Here is a 14,354-nt window from a genome sequence, read left to right on the forward strand (position 1 = left end):
GGGACATCCAGCAGAAATAGCGCCGCTGGGCACAAAGCGGAATTACACGCCTGCGGTAACATCTCCAACATCAGAGAGTGCTTCGTTGGAAACGTGACCCGTTAGAACCATTGGGAATTAAACCTGAAGCATTGTCGTTAAAGGGGATGGTGAGGAATCGACCAAAATGTCCCCATCCCTTGGGTGGGGTCCAGATGTTCACAAGTTCACTGTCAGTCCAGGTCTGAGTTCCTGCAGAGACTTCAGTTCCATCTCCCCAGTCTCACTGAAGTGATTTCTCCACAGCCTGAAACAGAGGGAAGAATACAGGGAAATAAACAAATAATACAACAGTGACTCTAACAGCGGGCTGGGGTTAATATTTCAGCAACGCTGACAAACAAATATCACCGGTGAACCCGCGGATCCACTGATATTTTATCACACTGAGCATTAACAAGAATACTCACTCAATATAAGCCAGACTTGGGACGGCCAGTATTAGGTGACGGAGAGCAGGGACAGAATCGGTCCGTAAGCGAGTTTAATCTCAGGTCCAGCTCCGTCAGTGATTGGTTTCCACTGAGAGCCCGAGACAAGATCCTCGGCACCAGAATCCGTGAGACCAACTTTCCACAGCCTGGAGATGAGAGAGAGTGAGGGTGAAGGACACAGAGAGACAGGACACAATACAAATCCCTAGTGCTTATCTGTAACACAATTACTGATCATATCAATGTCAAATGTCAGACTCGCAGTAACTGTAAAACACAAACTCCCCACAGTCTAGTACTTACCACAGTTTCTGTATTTTACACTCCGGGTTTCCAAGAGCCTCAGCCATCAGTTTCACTCCTGAATCTCCCAGTTTATTAGTACTCAGGTTCAGCTCTGTAAGTGTACAGTTTGCACTGAGAGTGGAGGCGAGATCCTCGGCACCAGAACCTGTGAGGCCAACATCGTTCAGCCTGGGGTTGAGAGAGAGTGAGAGTGAAGGACACACAGACAGGAGACATCGGAAATCCCCAGTGTTTATCAGTAACACAATTACTGATCAGCTTGATGTTCAATTTCTGACACCCAGTAACTGTAAACACAATCTCCAACAGTCTGGTACTTACCGCAGTTTCTGTATTTTTACACTCCGGGTTCCTCAGAGCGTAGACACCAGTTTCACTCCTGAATCTCCCAGGTCATTACCCCCAAGTCTAAACGCAAAGAGAAAAACTAATGAACAAAGAGATTGAAACCGTGGGTATGAGGGAATATCTGTCATTCGGATATTTCTGGAAACATGAAACGCTTCAGTGTATCATTGATTGGGATTCCCACTACTGTCAAATTTCACTACTGAATGCCAGTAATTTACTGTCAACGTGACTCTGTAATTTCCCATATACAGAATATGCCTTCCCCAACAGTTAGAATAGTGTTGCTGATGTGAGAATCTCGGAAGGGCCAAGGTTGAAGGGTGAGAGATCGTCCCTCCGAGAGGAAGAATTGTGGGTGGGAAAATCTCCCATGGGAGATGCGCGCAGAGACCCGCACCACAGGAAAAGTGCTGGGAAAAATGATCCCCACAGGAGGAAAGGGAACGAGGAACAGGGATCCCCATAGGGTGATGGGGAAAGAGGAAGAGTAATCCCGAGAGGATGAAGGGAGATGGGGAAGAGAGATCCCACAGGATGAAGGAGGTGGGGAACAGTGATTCTACACAGCAGGAATGGAAATGGGGAAGAGAGACTCCAGAAGAGAAAGCGGAATGCGGAAGAGAGATTCCTATTGGAGGGATGGGGATGGGCAAGAGAGAACCCCACAGGAGGAAGGGAATGAGCAAGGGAGAACCCGACAGAGAAAGGGGAATGGGGAAGTGATCCCGACAGGAGGAAGGGAATGAGCAAGGGAGAACCTGACAGAGGAAGGGGATGTGGAAGTGATCCCCACAGGAGGAAGGGAATGAGCAAGGGAGAACTGACAGAGGAAGGGGATGTGGAAGTGATCCTCACAGGAGGAAGGGAATGAGCAAGGGAGAACCTGACAGAGGAAGGGGGATGGGGAAGTGATCCCCACAGGGAGGAAGGGAATGAGCAAGGGAGAACCTGACAGAGGAAGGGTTTTGGGGAAGTGATCCCGACAGGAGGAAGGGAATGTGCAAGGGAGAACATGACAGAGGAAGGGGAATGGGGAAGTGATCCCCACAGGAAGAAAGACTTAGGGAATAAAGGATTCCACTGGAGGAACCAGATGGGGAAGACAGATCTAAAAGAACGAATGGGGAGAGGGGAATTGAGATCCCACCGGAGGAAGGAGATTCGAGAAGAGTTCCCACAAGGGTAATGGGGGTGGAGATTAGAGATATCACAAGGGGAGGAGGACGGGGAAGAGCTGACAACAGGAAGGGAATGGGGAAGAGAGATCCTCACAGAGGGAAGGGAGAGGAGGAAGAGAGACCAGCCACAGGGGAAAGGGGGTGGGGAAGAGAGATCCCATAGGGGGGCAGGAGGACGGGGAAGAGAGAACCCACAGCAGGAATGGGTATGTGGAAGAGAGATACCACAGGGGAACGGGAGTGGGAAGAGAAGCCCCCCATGGCGGAAATGGGGTGGGGAGGTGAGACCCGACAGAAGGATAGGGAGAAATGAATGCACAGGAGGAATGAGACATGCAGAGAGGTCCAACAGTGGGAATGGAAGTGTGCACAGAGATCCCACAGGAGTATAGTGTTGAGAAAAGATGCTCCCACAAGAGGAGCTGATGCGGACGTAGATCCTCGGGGAGAGCTTGGTCTAAACTGAGGTCCACAATCAGGAGAAAAGATGCCCACGTAGTGACTGGGTATCGGGGATGAGAAAAGTCACACAGTTGGAGTGATGGAGATAGTCACTCACAGGGAAGGGCAGAGGAGGACAAGCTCACAGCAGCATTTCTAAAGCTCTCACTGGGAAAGACAGCTCAGACTCTCTTGTCAATGGGAAAATGGTGGGATGTCCCTACACACCCCCTTGCAATTTGTGTCGGTCTGGGTGTCATTAACATTGAGAAGGAACAATGTCAATGGACGTGTCACAGAGAGCGAGAAGCACGGCCAATCCTGTGAATTACTACCATTAAACGAATGGCTGTTGTTCGTGATTTGATGGAGTCTCCAAATCCCATCAGAAAGAACCACAGAACCCTTCTGTCCCTGTGAAATTACTGATCGGTCCACTGGGCATTAGTCACAGTTTTTCCCAATCTGATTACTACTCCGATTTTAGCCATTTCCTTAGGCATTGAAACAACACAATGGAACAGTTTCACATTTCAGAGTGAGACAGAAATCTGGTTACCTCAAACTCCTGACACTTGTGTAGCCCCGGATCCCAGCCGCTGGATTCCTTCAAACTGAATGCGGCAGTTCCAAAAATCAAGGTGTTTTATTGTATCACAGAATCCGATGACATGAGACAGGACCGCACAGTCAATCGGGGTCAGTGGCATTTCACTGAATGAAAGTTTTTCCACAGATCCCAGTGTGTCCTGAGCCAGTCCAGAATTCTGAGACTCAAACAGGTAGTGCAATGTGCTCAGAAGGCTCCTTTTACCAGCTTCACTCCCCATGTTTCCACTCTGGGCGTTTAACCTCCTCTTTCACCCAGTCAATCACCCGGCAGGTTGTTTGATGAGGAAATGGACCCAGAAACTCCTCCAGGCACCGAGCTGTCATTGGTGAGGAGAGACCAGCAACAAAACGGAGAAATATGTCAAATCGCCCATCTGTCGTGTTGTGGGCTCCAGTGAGGAATTTCAGGATATCCCCCGGGATGTGGATTCAGGAATTGTGCGACTGCAGCTACAAACTCTTGGATGGTGAGGTGTGGGAATGTGTACACCACGCTCCGGGCAGAATCCTCTCTCTCCAAAAGCTCCATCAGGAACCCGGACAGGAACTGGGAAGGCTGCAGATTGTAGTTGATCAAATCTCCATCTGTAAACACAATCTTCCTCTCGGACACTCCTCTGAAGGCCATCTGACCAACCCTGAGTAACACATCACGGGGGTTCTCAATCTCACGGCCGTGGTTTTTGAGGATGTTGTAAATATAGTAGGAGTACAGTTGGGTGATGGTCTTGGGAACTCGCTGCGGGTCCCTGACTCTTTGTGTGAAGAAGGGGCCCAGTGCCAAAGCGAGGATCGAGCAGTAGGAGGGGTTGTAGCTCATGTTGTACAGGATCTCGTTCTCCTTCACGTGTTTGAAAACAGCTGCTGCCACCGTCTGATCTTCAAAATACCTGAAGAAATATTTCTTCCGTTCCTCACCAGAAAATCCCCGGATTTCAGCCGGGATACTGATCTCAGCCTTTTCCATTAAATGCAAACGCAGTGGGACGGGTGGTCATCAGCACTGAACACCCTGGGAGCAGCTTGTGCTGGATTAAACTGTACACAATGTCAGACACCTTGCACTTGAATTCAGGATCTGTGCATGTGGGCTGAGGTTCCCTGTCCTCTCCGACTGTCAGCAAAATCGATTCTGTCATTGAATTCATCCAAACCATCGAATATAAACAGCAATCCCTCTGGGTTCTTCCAGACCTCTCTCAGGATATTCCCAAAGTAAGGATACTGATCCAGAATCAGTTCCCTCAGGTTTATTCTGTGGTTAATGGAGTTTAAATCCCGGAATTTGAAACTGAAGACAAACTGGAACTGTTGGTAGATTTTCCCCGCGGCCCAGTCATAAACAATCTTTTGTACCATTGTTGTTTTCCCGATTCCCGGGTCTCCGACCACTGCTGCCGAACTCCCAGATTTGGATTTACTCGGGAAATGCTGCTCTGGAACAACTGATCCGTCCGGATTTTTTCCAGCTCTCTGCGGAGATGTTTTTCTCTCCACTCCTCGTGGTCTCTGCCTCTTGTCAGCAGCTCATGTTCCACCAGTCTCCGATCTCGAACAGTAGAAATGACCGTGAGCTCAGCGTATCGATCAACCAGCTGGAAAACCTTCACCTTCTCCCTCATCAGGATCGTGTTCACTCTCAGTGTTTCAGTTTGTGCCCGCAGAATCTCCTTGTGTTTCTGTTGAACATCTTTCATGGAAAAGACAGTGGACAAACTGTTAGATGCCTCAACTCAGAATTCAGTATTTAAGCACACAAGAGTTAGCTCAAAGCTGTTGCTTTGATTGGATTCACCAATGGATGTTCGTACAGTACAGTAAATGTTGATTAACCAGACCCCAGACTGGACAGAGAGGCCTGGTCTAGATACATATCACATTTCCCACATTAATTGTGTTGTGAAAGTGAGTATTTCCCTCGTAGTTTACTGACCCCGACCGTCCCGTACTGGACAAACCCTCTCACTACAGCCACAGATATCACTGTTCCTCTGGAAGAAACTTTTAAGCCCCAGTGCTGATATGGTGCGCGGGAAGATGGAGAAGCGGGTAGTGGGCATTCTGTCAAAGGAACAGGTCAGAGAATCACAGCTCCCCTTCCCACCATCACTGATTCAACATACAAACTAGTAGCTTTGTTGATCAGCACGTGCACTGTGGGTGAGGGATGCTGAGGGAGAAAATGTCAATGTCTTGTTCAGGAGATTGAGACAGTCAGCATTTTGACACAGAACACAGACAATCCCCCCCCACCCCCCAAATCCACCCTCACAGATGCTGCTCAGCCCACTGAGTTCCTCCAGAAAATGGTTTGGGACGGCAGATCAGCAGTCTCGTGTCTCCTAAAGCGTATGTGTTGTAAATACTCAACAGATTCAAGATTGAAGATACACAAGTGTAAAGGATAATTAAGTAACTGTTATTGCGGATCTGATGTAGTACATCAGATGTAGAATGGGACATTGGAAAAAAATGATGAATTTCCCCATGGGGATGAATAAAGTATCTATCTATCTATCTATCTATCTATCTATCTATCTATCTATCTATCTATCTATCTATCTATCTATCTATCTATCTATCTATCTATCCATCCATCTATCTACAGTAACTCAGATAAAGAACGCAATGAAAAACACAATAAATATAAATACATACGATGCAGGGGTCACTCTGACCTCAGGTGGTTCTGACAGAAAATTGTCAAACCGTGCGGGTGGTGGGGTGGGGGTTGTTAGTTGTGGAGGGGTGGCTTAGTCATTGGAGGTGATGATCAGTCTTACTGCTTGAGGAAAGTAACTGATTTTGAGCCTGGTGGTCCTGCTGTGGATGCTACGTAGCTTCCTCCCTCATGGGAATGGGGCAAACAGCCCATAGGCAGGATAGGTGGGATCCTTCCTGATGCTGCTGGTCCTTTTCCGGAGCCTTTCTGTATATACGTCCCCGATGGAAGGTAGGCTGAGTGTGCCGGTGATGTGTTGGGCAGTTTTGACTACCCGTTGTAGAGCCTTCCAGTCCGCCACAGTTATGCAGCATGTTGGCCTGCCCTCTGCAGCACAGCTGTAGAAGGCCAGGAGTGTAGATGTGAGAACAGGTCAGACAACGTCTGTGGAAATGGAAGAAAGCGGCGATGCTACTGGTCTATCACTTTAAATACAAGTTTGAAAACTATGCCGAATAGAGTCGGGTGGTGAAGAAGAGAGCAGAGACCGAGGAATTTTGGTAGCGGGTGGATCAGGATTTTAGCTGTCACAGGACCTACACTGAACACAGAGCAGCGCAGAAATAGGTCATTCGGCCCACAGCGTTACCACGTTAAACTCTGATGTTTGAACATTCTCCCTATTGAGATAGCAGTCTGCGTTAATGTTCCTATTACCAAAATACATTATCATACATTTCCCAACACTGTATTCCATCTGTAACTTTTTTCCCATTCTTCTAATTTGTCTGTGTTCTGCTGCAATCACATTGCTTCCTCAGCACTACCGATCCATCCACCTATCTTTATATCATCCGCTAACTCTGCCACAAAGACATCAATTCTATGATATAAATCACTGACAAACAATGTGAAAAGTAACAGTCCCAATAACAGACCCCTGAGGAAAATCACCAGTCACCAGCAGCGAAACAGCAAAGGCTCCTTTTATTCCCAATCCATGCCTTCGACTCACAGGCTAATTCTCTATCCATGCCAGTAACTCTCCTGTAACGCCATCGGAGTTTATCTTGCTGTGTAGCCTGATGTACGGCAACATATCAAACACCTTGTGAAAATCCATACAAATGACATACACTGCAACTCCTCTGTCCACGCTGCTTAGCATTTCCTCAGAAAACTCGAGCAGGTTCGTCAGACAAGGTTTCCCTTCACAGAAAAAATGCTGACTTTGAAATATTTTATCATTAGTTTTCAAATTCCACGAAACCTCATCCTTAATAATAGACACCAACACTTTCCCACTGAGGTTAGACTAACTGCCCTATAATTTCATTCCCTTTGCCTGCCTCCCTTCTTTAAGTTTCTTTGTTGCAGTTTGCTAGATTTTAAAAGCTGCCCAATCAATCAACTTCTCACTCATTTTTGTTACTTTTATATTGGGTTTCCTTGGCTTTCATGCGGCCCCTAATTGCATCGTAAGGGCTCCTTTACATTAAGCTCCCTCATAAGTACTTATTGTCCCTTGACAATAAGCACTCCTGTTTGAGTACTGTTGGGGGGGGGGGGGCAAGCCTACCTGGGGGAAGCAACAGTGCCCGGGCCTCCGGCACAGAGTCCGGTCCTGTAGCTCAGAAGGGTAGGGAAAGGAAGAGGAGGGCAGTAGTAATAGGGGATTTGATAGTTCGGGGGCCAGATAGGCGATTCTGAGAACGCAGTCAGGACACACGGATGGTAGTTTGCCTCCCAGGTGCCAGGGTCCGGGATGTTTCTGATCGCGTCCAAGATATCCTGAAGTGGGAGGGTGAGCAACCGGAGGTTGTTGTACATATACATACCAATGACATAGGTAGGAAAAGGGGAGAGGTCCTGAAAGGAGAATGAAGGGAGTTAGGAAGGGAGTTCAGGAGAAGGACCGCAAAGGCAATAATCTCGGGATTACTGCCTGTGCCACGCGACAGTGAGAGTAGGGATGGAAAGAGGTGGGAGGATAAATGCGAGGCTGAGGGATTGGATCACGGGACAGGGATTCAAGTTTCTGGATCATTGGGACCTATTTTGGGGCAGGTGTGACCCTGTACGAAAAGGAAGATTTGCTAAGGCTACTGGGGAGACTTTAAACTAGAATGGTTGGGGGTCGGAATCAATTTGAAGAGACTAGGGGAGAGGAGGTTAGTTCACAAATAGAGGAAGCTTGCAGACAGAGTGTGATGGAGGATAGGCAGGTGATAGAGAAGGGGAGCGCTCAGACCGAAGAGGTAGGAGAAAAGGAAGAAAAAGAAGGTGGTAAAGTTGTTTGCACCGTTAGGAATAAACAGAAAGGAAGAGGTGGAGAGTTTCTTAAATGCATCTATTTTAATGCTAGAGGCATTGTAAGAAAGGTGGATTTGCTTAGAGCATGGAATGATACCTGGAAATATGATGTTCTAGCTATTAGTGAAACATGGTTGCAGGAGGGGTGTGATTGGCAAATAAATATTCCTGAATTTCGTTGCTTCAGGTGTGATAGAATCGGAGGGGCAAGAGGAGGAGGTGTTGCATTGCTTGTCAGAGAAAATATTACAGCGGTGCTCTGGCAGGATAGATTAGAGGGATCGTCTAGGGAGGCTCCTCAGACAGGATGAAGAGGACAATACTCCCCAATGCCATTAGGCTTTACAATTCAACCGCCAGGACTTAAGAACTTTTTAAAAGCTATTATTAATGCTTTTTGAGATAGTGATTTAGATGCATATCATATTTTTTGCTGAGTTAAGTATTGTATGTAATTAGTTTTGCTACAACAAGTGTATGGGACATTGGAAAAAAAGTTGAAATTCCCCATGGGGATGAATAAAGTATCTATCTATCTAGCTATCTATCTATCTATTTGGGTGGAATTCAGGAATGGGAAAGGAGTAGTAACACCTATCGCAAGATGACAAGACAAAGGAGAAGTAGGCCATTCGGCCCATCGAGTCTGTTCCGCCACTTCACTATGATCTAAACTATTCTCCCATCTAGTTTCAATTTCCGGCTTTTTCCTCATATCTCTTGATACCCTGACTAATTAGATACCTATCAATCTCCTCCTTAAACAACCTCAATGATTGGGCCTCCACAGCTGTATGTGGTGACAAATTCCATAAATCCACGACACTCTGGCTAAAAGAATTTCTCCTCGTCTCTGTTTTTAATGGGTACCCTCTAATTCTAAGACTGTGACCTCTTGTCCTGGACTCACCCACCAAGGGAAACAGCCTTTCCACATCTACTCCGTCCAGCTCTTTCAACATTCGAAATGTTTCTATGAGATCCCCTCTAATTCTTCTATACTCTAATGAATACAATCCAAGAGCCGACAATCGCTCCTCATATGTTATTCCCTGCATTGCAGGAATCATCCTCGTGAATTTTCTCTGAACTCTCTCGAACATCAGCAGATCCTTTCTAAGATAGTGGACCCAAAACTGCACACTGTTTTCCAAATGGGGTCTCACCAGTGCCCGATAGAGCCTCATCAACACCTCTTTACTCTTATATACGATTCCTCTTGAAATGAATGTCAACATAACATTCGCTTTCCTTACTGCCGATCCAACCTGGTGGTTAACCTTTAGAGTATCCTGCACTGGGACCCCCAAATCCCTTTGCACTTCCGATTTTTGAATTTTCACCCCATCTGAATAATAATCTGCCCGATTGTCTCTTCTTCCAAAATGTACAACCGTACATTTCTCAACATTATTCTCATCTGCCATTTATTTGCCCACTCTCCTAAACTGACCAAGTCTCTCTGCAACCGTTCCGTTTCCTCAACACTTCCTACTCCTCCACCTATCTTGGTGTCATCCGCAAACTTAGCCACAAAACTATTTAATGCATAATCTAAATCGTCGATATACAGTGTAAAAACAAGCGGCTCCAACACTGACCCCTGTGAAACACCACTAGTAACCGGCAACAAATCAGAATAGGATCCCTCTATTCCCACTCTTTGCTTTCTGCCTATCAGCCAATGCTCCATCCATTCCAATATCCTTCCTGTAATTCCATGGACCCACATCTTATTAAGCAGCCCCCTATGCGGCACCTTATCAAAGGCTTTTTGGAAATCCAAATACACAACATCCACAGCCTCTCCCTTGTTAATCTTATTTGAGATTACCTCAAAAAATTCCAATAGACTGGTGAGGCAGGATCTTCCCTGCATGAAACCATGCTGGCTTGGGCCTATTTTGTCACGCACCTCAAGGTAATTCATAACCTCACCCTTGAGGATCAAACTCCAGTAACTTTCCAACTACCGATGTCAGACTCTTAGGTCTGTAATTTTATTTTTGCTGCCTCCTCCCTTTCTTAAACAACGGAACTACATTTGCGACCTTCCAGTCCTCCGGGACCGTGCCAGAGTCTACTGATTCCTGGAAGATTATTTCCAATGCCTCCATAATCTCCAAAGCCACCTCCTTCAGAATCCATGGATGTACTTCATCCTGTCCGGGGTACTTATCTATTCTTAGTCCATTTAGCTTCTCAAGCACTTTCTTTCTAGTAATCTTGACCGTACCTAATTCGATTCCCTGAGACCTCTGGCTATCAGGTGTGATGCAACTGTCTTCCACTGTGAAAACTGATGCAAAATACTCATTTAGTTCCTCTGTCATCTCTTTATTACCCATTATAATTTCTCCAGCATCCTTTTCAATAGGTCCTAAATCTACCCGTGTCACTCCACTCTTTTACTCTTCATATATTTTTTTTAAAAACTCAGTGGCCTTTTATATGTTAGTTGCCAATCACCTTTCATAATTCATCTTTTCTTTCCTAATGACTTTTTCAGTCTCCTTCTGTAAATTTTAAAAATTCGTCCTGTCCTCAGTTTTCCCACTAATTTTTGCTTCCGCGTACGCTGCCTCTTTTGCTTTTATTTAAGCCTTAACTTCTCTCGTTAGCCACATTTCTGTCATTTCCCTTTTATGACTTTCTTTTTTCTTGGAATATATTTTCCTGCACTCTCCTTATTTCTAGTAGGAATTTCAACCACTTCTGCTCTACTGTCCCTCCATTTAGCTTATTTTTCCAATCAACTTGGGCCGGTTCCTTTCTCATACCTCTGTAATTTCCTTTGTTCCACTGAAATATTGATACATCTGGTACCAGCTTCTCCTTTTCAAATTTGAAACTGAACTCGATAATATTATGATCACTACTTCCAAGGGGTTGCATTACCTCTAGCACCCTAATCACCTCGGGCTCATTACATAGCACCCAATCCAAAACAGCAGATCCCCTGGTGGGTTTATTGACAAGCTGCTTCAGGAAACAATCCCTTAGGCATTCTACAAACTCCGTCTCCTGAGATCCAGTATCTTCCTGACTTTCCCAATAGACTTTCATATTTAAATCTCCCATAATTATCTTGACATTTTCCTCCTTTTTTCTATTTCCAGCTGTAACTTGTAGTCCACATCCCGGCTGCTGTTTGGAGGCCTGTATATTACTGCTATTAGAGTCTTTTTACCTTTGCCATTTCTTAACTCGACCCATAGGGATTCGACTTCTTCTGATCATATGTCCCTTCTTTCTAGTGATTCAATATCATTGCTTACTGTTACTGATTTTGCTATATGTCTATCGCACAGCTAATTATCCTGTATATTCACCTGCCTGTCCTTGTCATCTTTACTGCACAGTATCTTTGACTTATTTCGATTTTCCTCTTCCACGACCCTAACACCCTGGTTTCCTTCCCCTAGCCAACGTAGTTTAAACCCTCCCTAACAGCTATATTAAACAATCCCGCCAGGATATTAGTACCCTTTGAGTTCAGGTGTAACCCATCGTTTCTGTATAAGTCATGCTTCCCCCGAAATAAATCCCGGTGATCTAAGAATTTGAAGCCCCTTATAGGAGTGTACTATAGACCACCTAATTGTTAGCGAGAAATGAAGGAGCAAATTTGTCAAGAGATAGCAGATATTTGTAGTAAGCACAAGGTTGTGATTGTGGGAGTTTTTAATTTTCCTCACATAGACTAGGAAGCACGTTCTGTAAAAGGGCTGGATGGTTCGGAGTTTGTAAAATGTGTGCAGGATAGTTTTTTTTGCAGCAATACGTAGAGGCACAAACTAGAGAATGGGCAGTTTTGGATCTCCTGTTAGGACATGAGATAGGTCAGGTGACGGAGGTATGTGTTGGGGAGCACTTCGGGTCCAGTGACCACAATGTCATTAATTTCAATATAATTATGGAGATGGATAGGACATGATCCACGGTTGAGATTTTTGATTGGAGAAAGGCTAACTTTGAGGAGATGCGAAAGGATTTAGAAGGAGTGGATCAGGACAATTTGTTTTATGGGAAGCATGTAATAGAGAAATTGAGGTCATTTGAAGGTGAAATTTTGAGGGAACATAATCTTAATGTTCCTGTTAGGTTGAAAGCAAACGTTAAAAGTTTGTGAGAGCCGTGGTTTTCAAGGGATATTGGAAACTAGGTTCGGAAAAAGAGAGAGATCTACAATAAATATAGGCAGCATGGAGTAAATGAGGTTCTCGAGGAATATAAAGAATGTAAAAAGAATCTTAAGAAATAAATTAGAAAAGCTAAAAGAAGATACGAGGTTGCTGTGGCAAGTAAGGTGAATATAAATCTAATGTAAGGGTATAAATATAACATAAGTGTTTCTACAGTTATATTAATAGCAAAAGGATAGTGAGGGATAAAATTGGCCCCTTAGAGAATCAGAGTGGACAGCTATGTGTGGAGCAAAAAGAGATGGGGGAGATATTAAACAATTTCTTTTCTTCGGTGAACACTAAGGGGAAGGATATTGAATTGTGTAACGTAAGGGAAACAATTAGGGTAGTTAAGGAAACTTTGGTGATTAAAGAAGAGGAAGTTCTGGCGCTTTTAAAGAATATAAAATTGGATAAGCCTCCGTTTCCTGACAGGATGTTCCCTAGGACCTTGAGAGAAGTTAGCGTAGAAACAGCAGGGGCTGTGACTGAAATATTTCAAATTTCATTAGAAACGTGGATGGTACCGGAGGTTTGGCGTATGGCTCATGTGGTTCCATTGTTTACAAAGGGTTCTAAGAGTAAACCAAGCAATTATCGGCCGGCAAGTTTGACGTCAATGGTGGGTAAATTAATGAGAAGTATTCTTAGAGATACTATATATAATTATCTAGATAGACGGGGTCTAATTAGGAACAGTCAACATGGATTTGTGCGTGGAAGGTCATGTTTGACAAATCTCATTGAATTTTTTGAAGAGGTTACCAGGAAAGTTGACGAGGGTAAAGCAGTGGATGTTGTCTATATCGACTTCAACAAAGCCTTTGATAAGGTTCCACACGGAAGGTAGTTAGGAAGGTTTAATTTTTAGGTATTAAGATTGAAGTTGTAAAATGGATTCAACAGTGGCTAGATGGGAGTAGTGGTGGATAACTGTCTGTCAGGTTTGAGGCCACTGACTAGTGGCGTGCCTCAGGGATCTGTCTTGGGTCCAATGGTGTTTGTCACATGCATTAATGATCTGTACGATGGGTTGGTAAATTGGATTAGTAACTATGCAGATGATACTAAGATAGGTTGCGTTGTGGATAATGAAGTAGGTTTTCAGAGAGATTTAGGCCAGTTAGAAGAGTGGGCTCAAAGATAGCAGATGGAGTTTAATGCTGATAAATGTGAGGTGCTACATTTTGGTAAGACTAATCAAAACAGGATATACATGGTAAATAATAGGGCATTGAGGAATGCAGTGGAACAGAGTGATCTAGGAATAATAGTGCATAGTTCCCTGAATGTGGCATCTCATATGAATAGGGTGGTGAAGAAAGCTTTTGGTATGCTGGCCTTTATAAATCAGAGCATTGAGTATAGGAGTTGCGATGTAATGTTGCAATTTTACAAGGCATTGGTGAGACCAAATTTGGATTATTGTGTACAGCTGTGGTCACCGAATTATAGGAAAGATGTCAACAAAATAGAGAGAGTACAGAGGAGACTTACTAGAATGTTACCCCGAGTTTCCGCACCTAAGTTACAGAGAAAGGTTGAATAAGTTAGGTCATTATTCTTTGGAGCGTAGAAGGTTGAGGGGGGACTTGATATTTAAAATTATGAGGGGGATAGATAGAGTTGACGTGGTTAGGCTTTTTCCATTGAGAATAGGGGAGATTCAAACAAGAGGACATGAGTTGAGTTAGAGGGTAAACGTTTAGGGGTAACATAAGGGGGAACTTCTTTACTCAGAGAGTGGTAGCTGTGTGGAACGAGCTCCCAGTTGAAGTGGTAGAGGCAGATTCGATATTGTCATTTAAAGTAAAATTGGATAGGTATATGG

At 44.7% G+C, this 14,354-nt stretch overlaps 1 long non-coding RNA gene across 1 annotated transcript; it reads right to left on the reverse strand.

Moving 5' to 3' along the window:
- Positions 1-569: 569 nt before the first annotated feature.
- On the reverse strand, positions 570-1,117 carry LOC140721752 (uncharacterized). Its single transcript, XR_012097450.1, has 3 exons — positions 1,101-1,117; positions 777-947; positions 570-619 (listed from the first exon to the last, which is right to left on the reverse strand). It is a non-coding gene; the product is annotated as an uncharacterized lncRNA (long non-coding RNA).
- Positions 1,118-14,354: the final 13,237 nt, after the last annotated feature.

This window comes from Hemitrygon akajei, unplaced genomic scaffold (genome assembly GCF_048418815.1).
Source record: "Hemitrygon akajei unplaced genomic scaffold, sHemAka1.3 Scf000061, whole genome shotgun sequence".
Lineage (NCBI taxonomy): Eukaryota > Metazoa > Chordata > Chondrichthyes > Myliobatiformes > Dasyatidae > Hemitrygon > Hemitrygon akajei.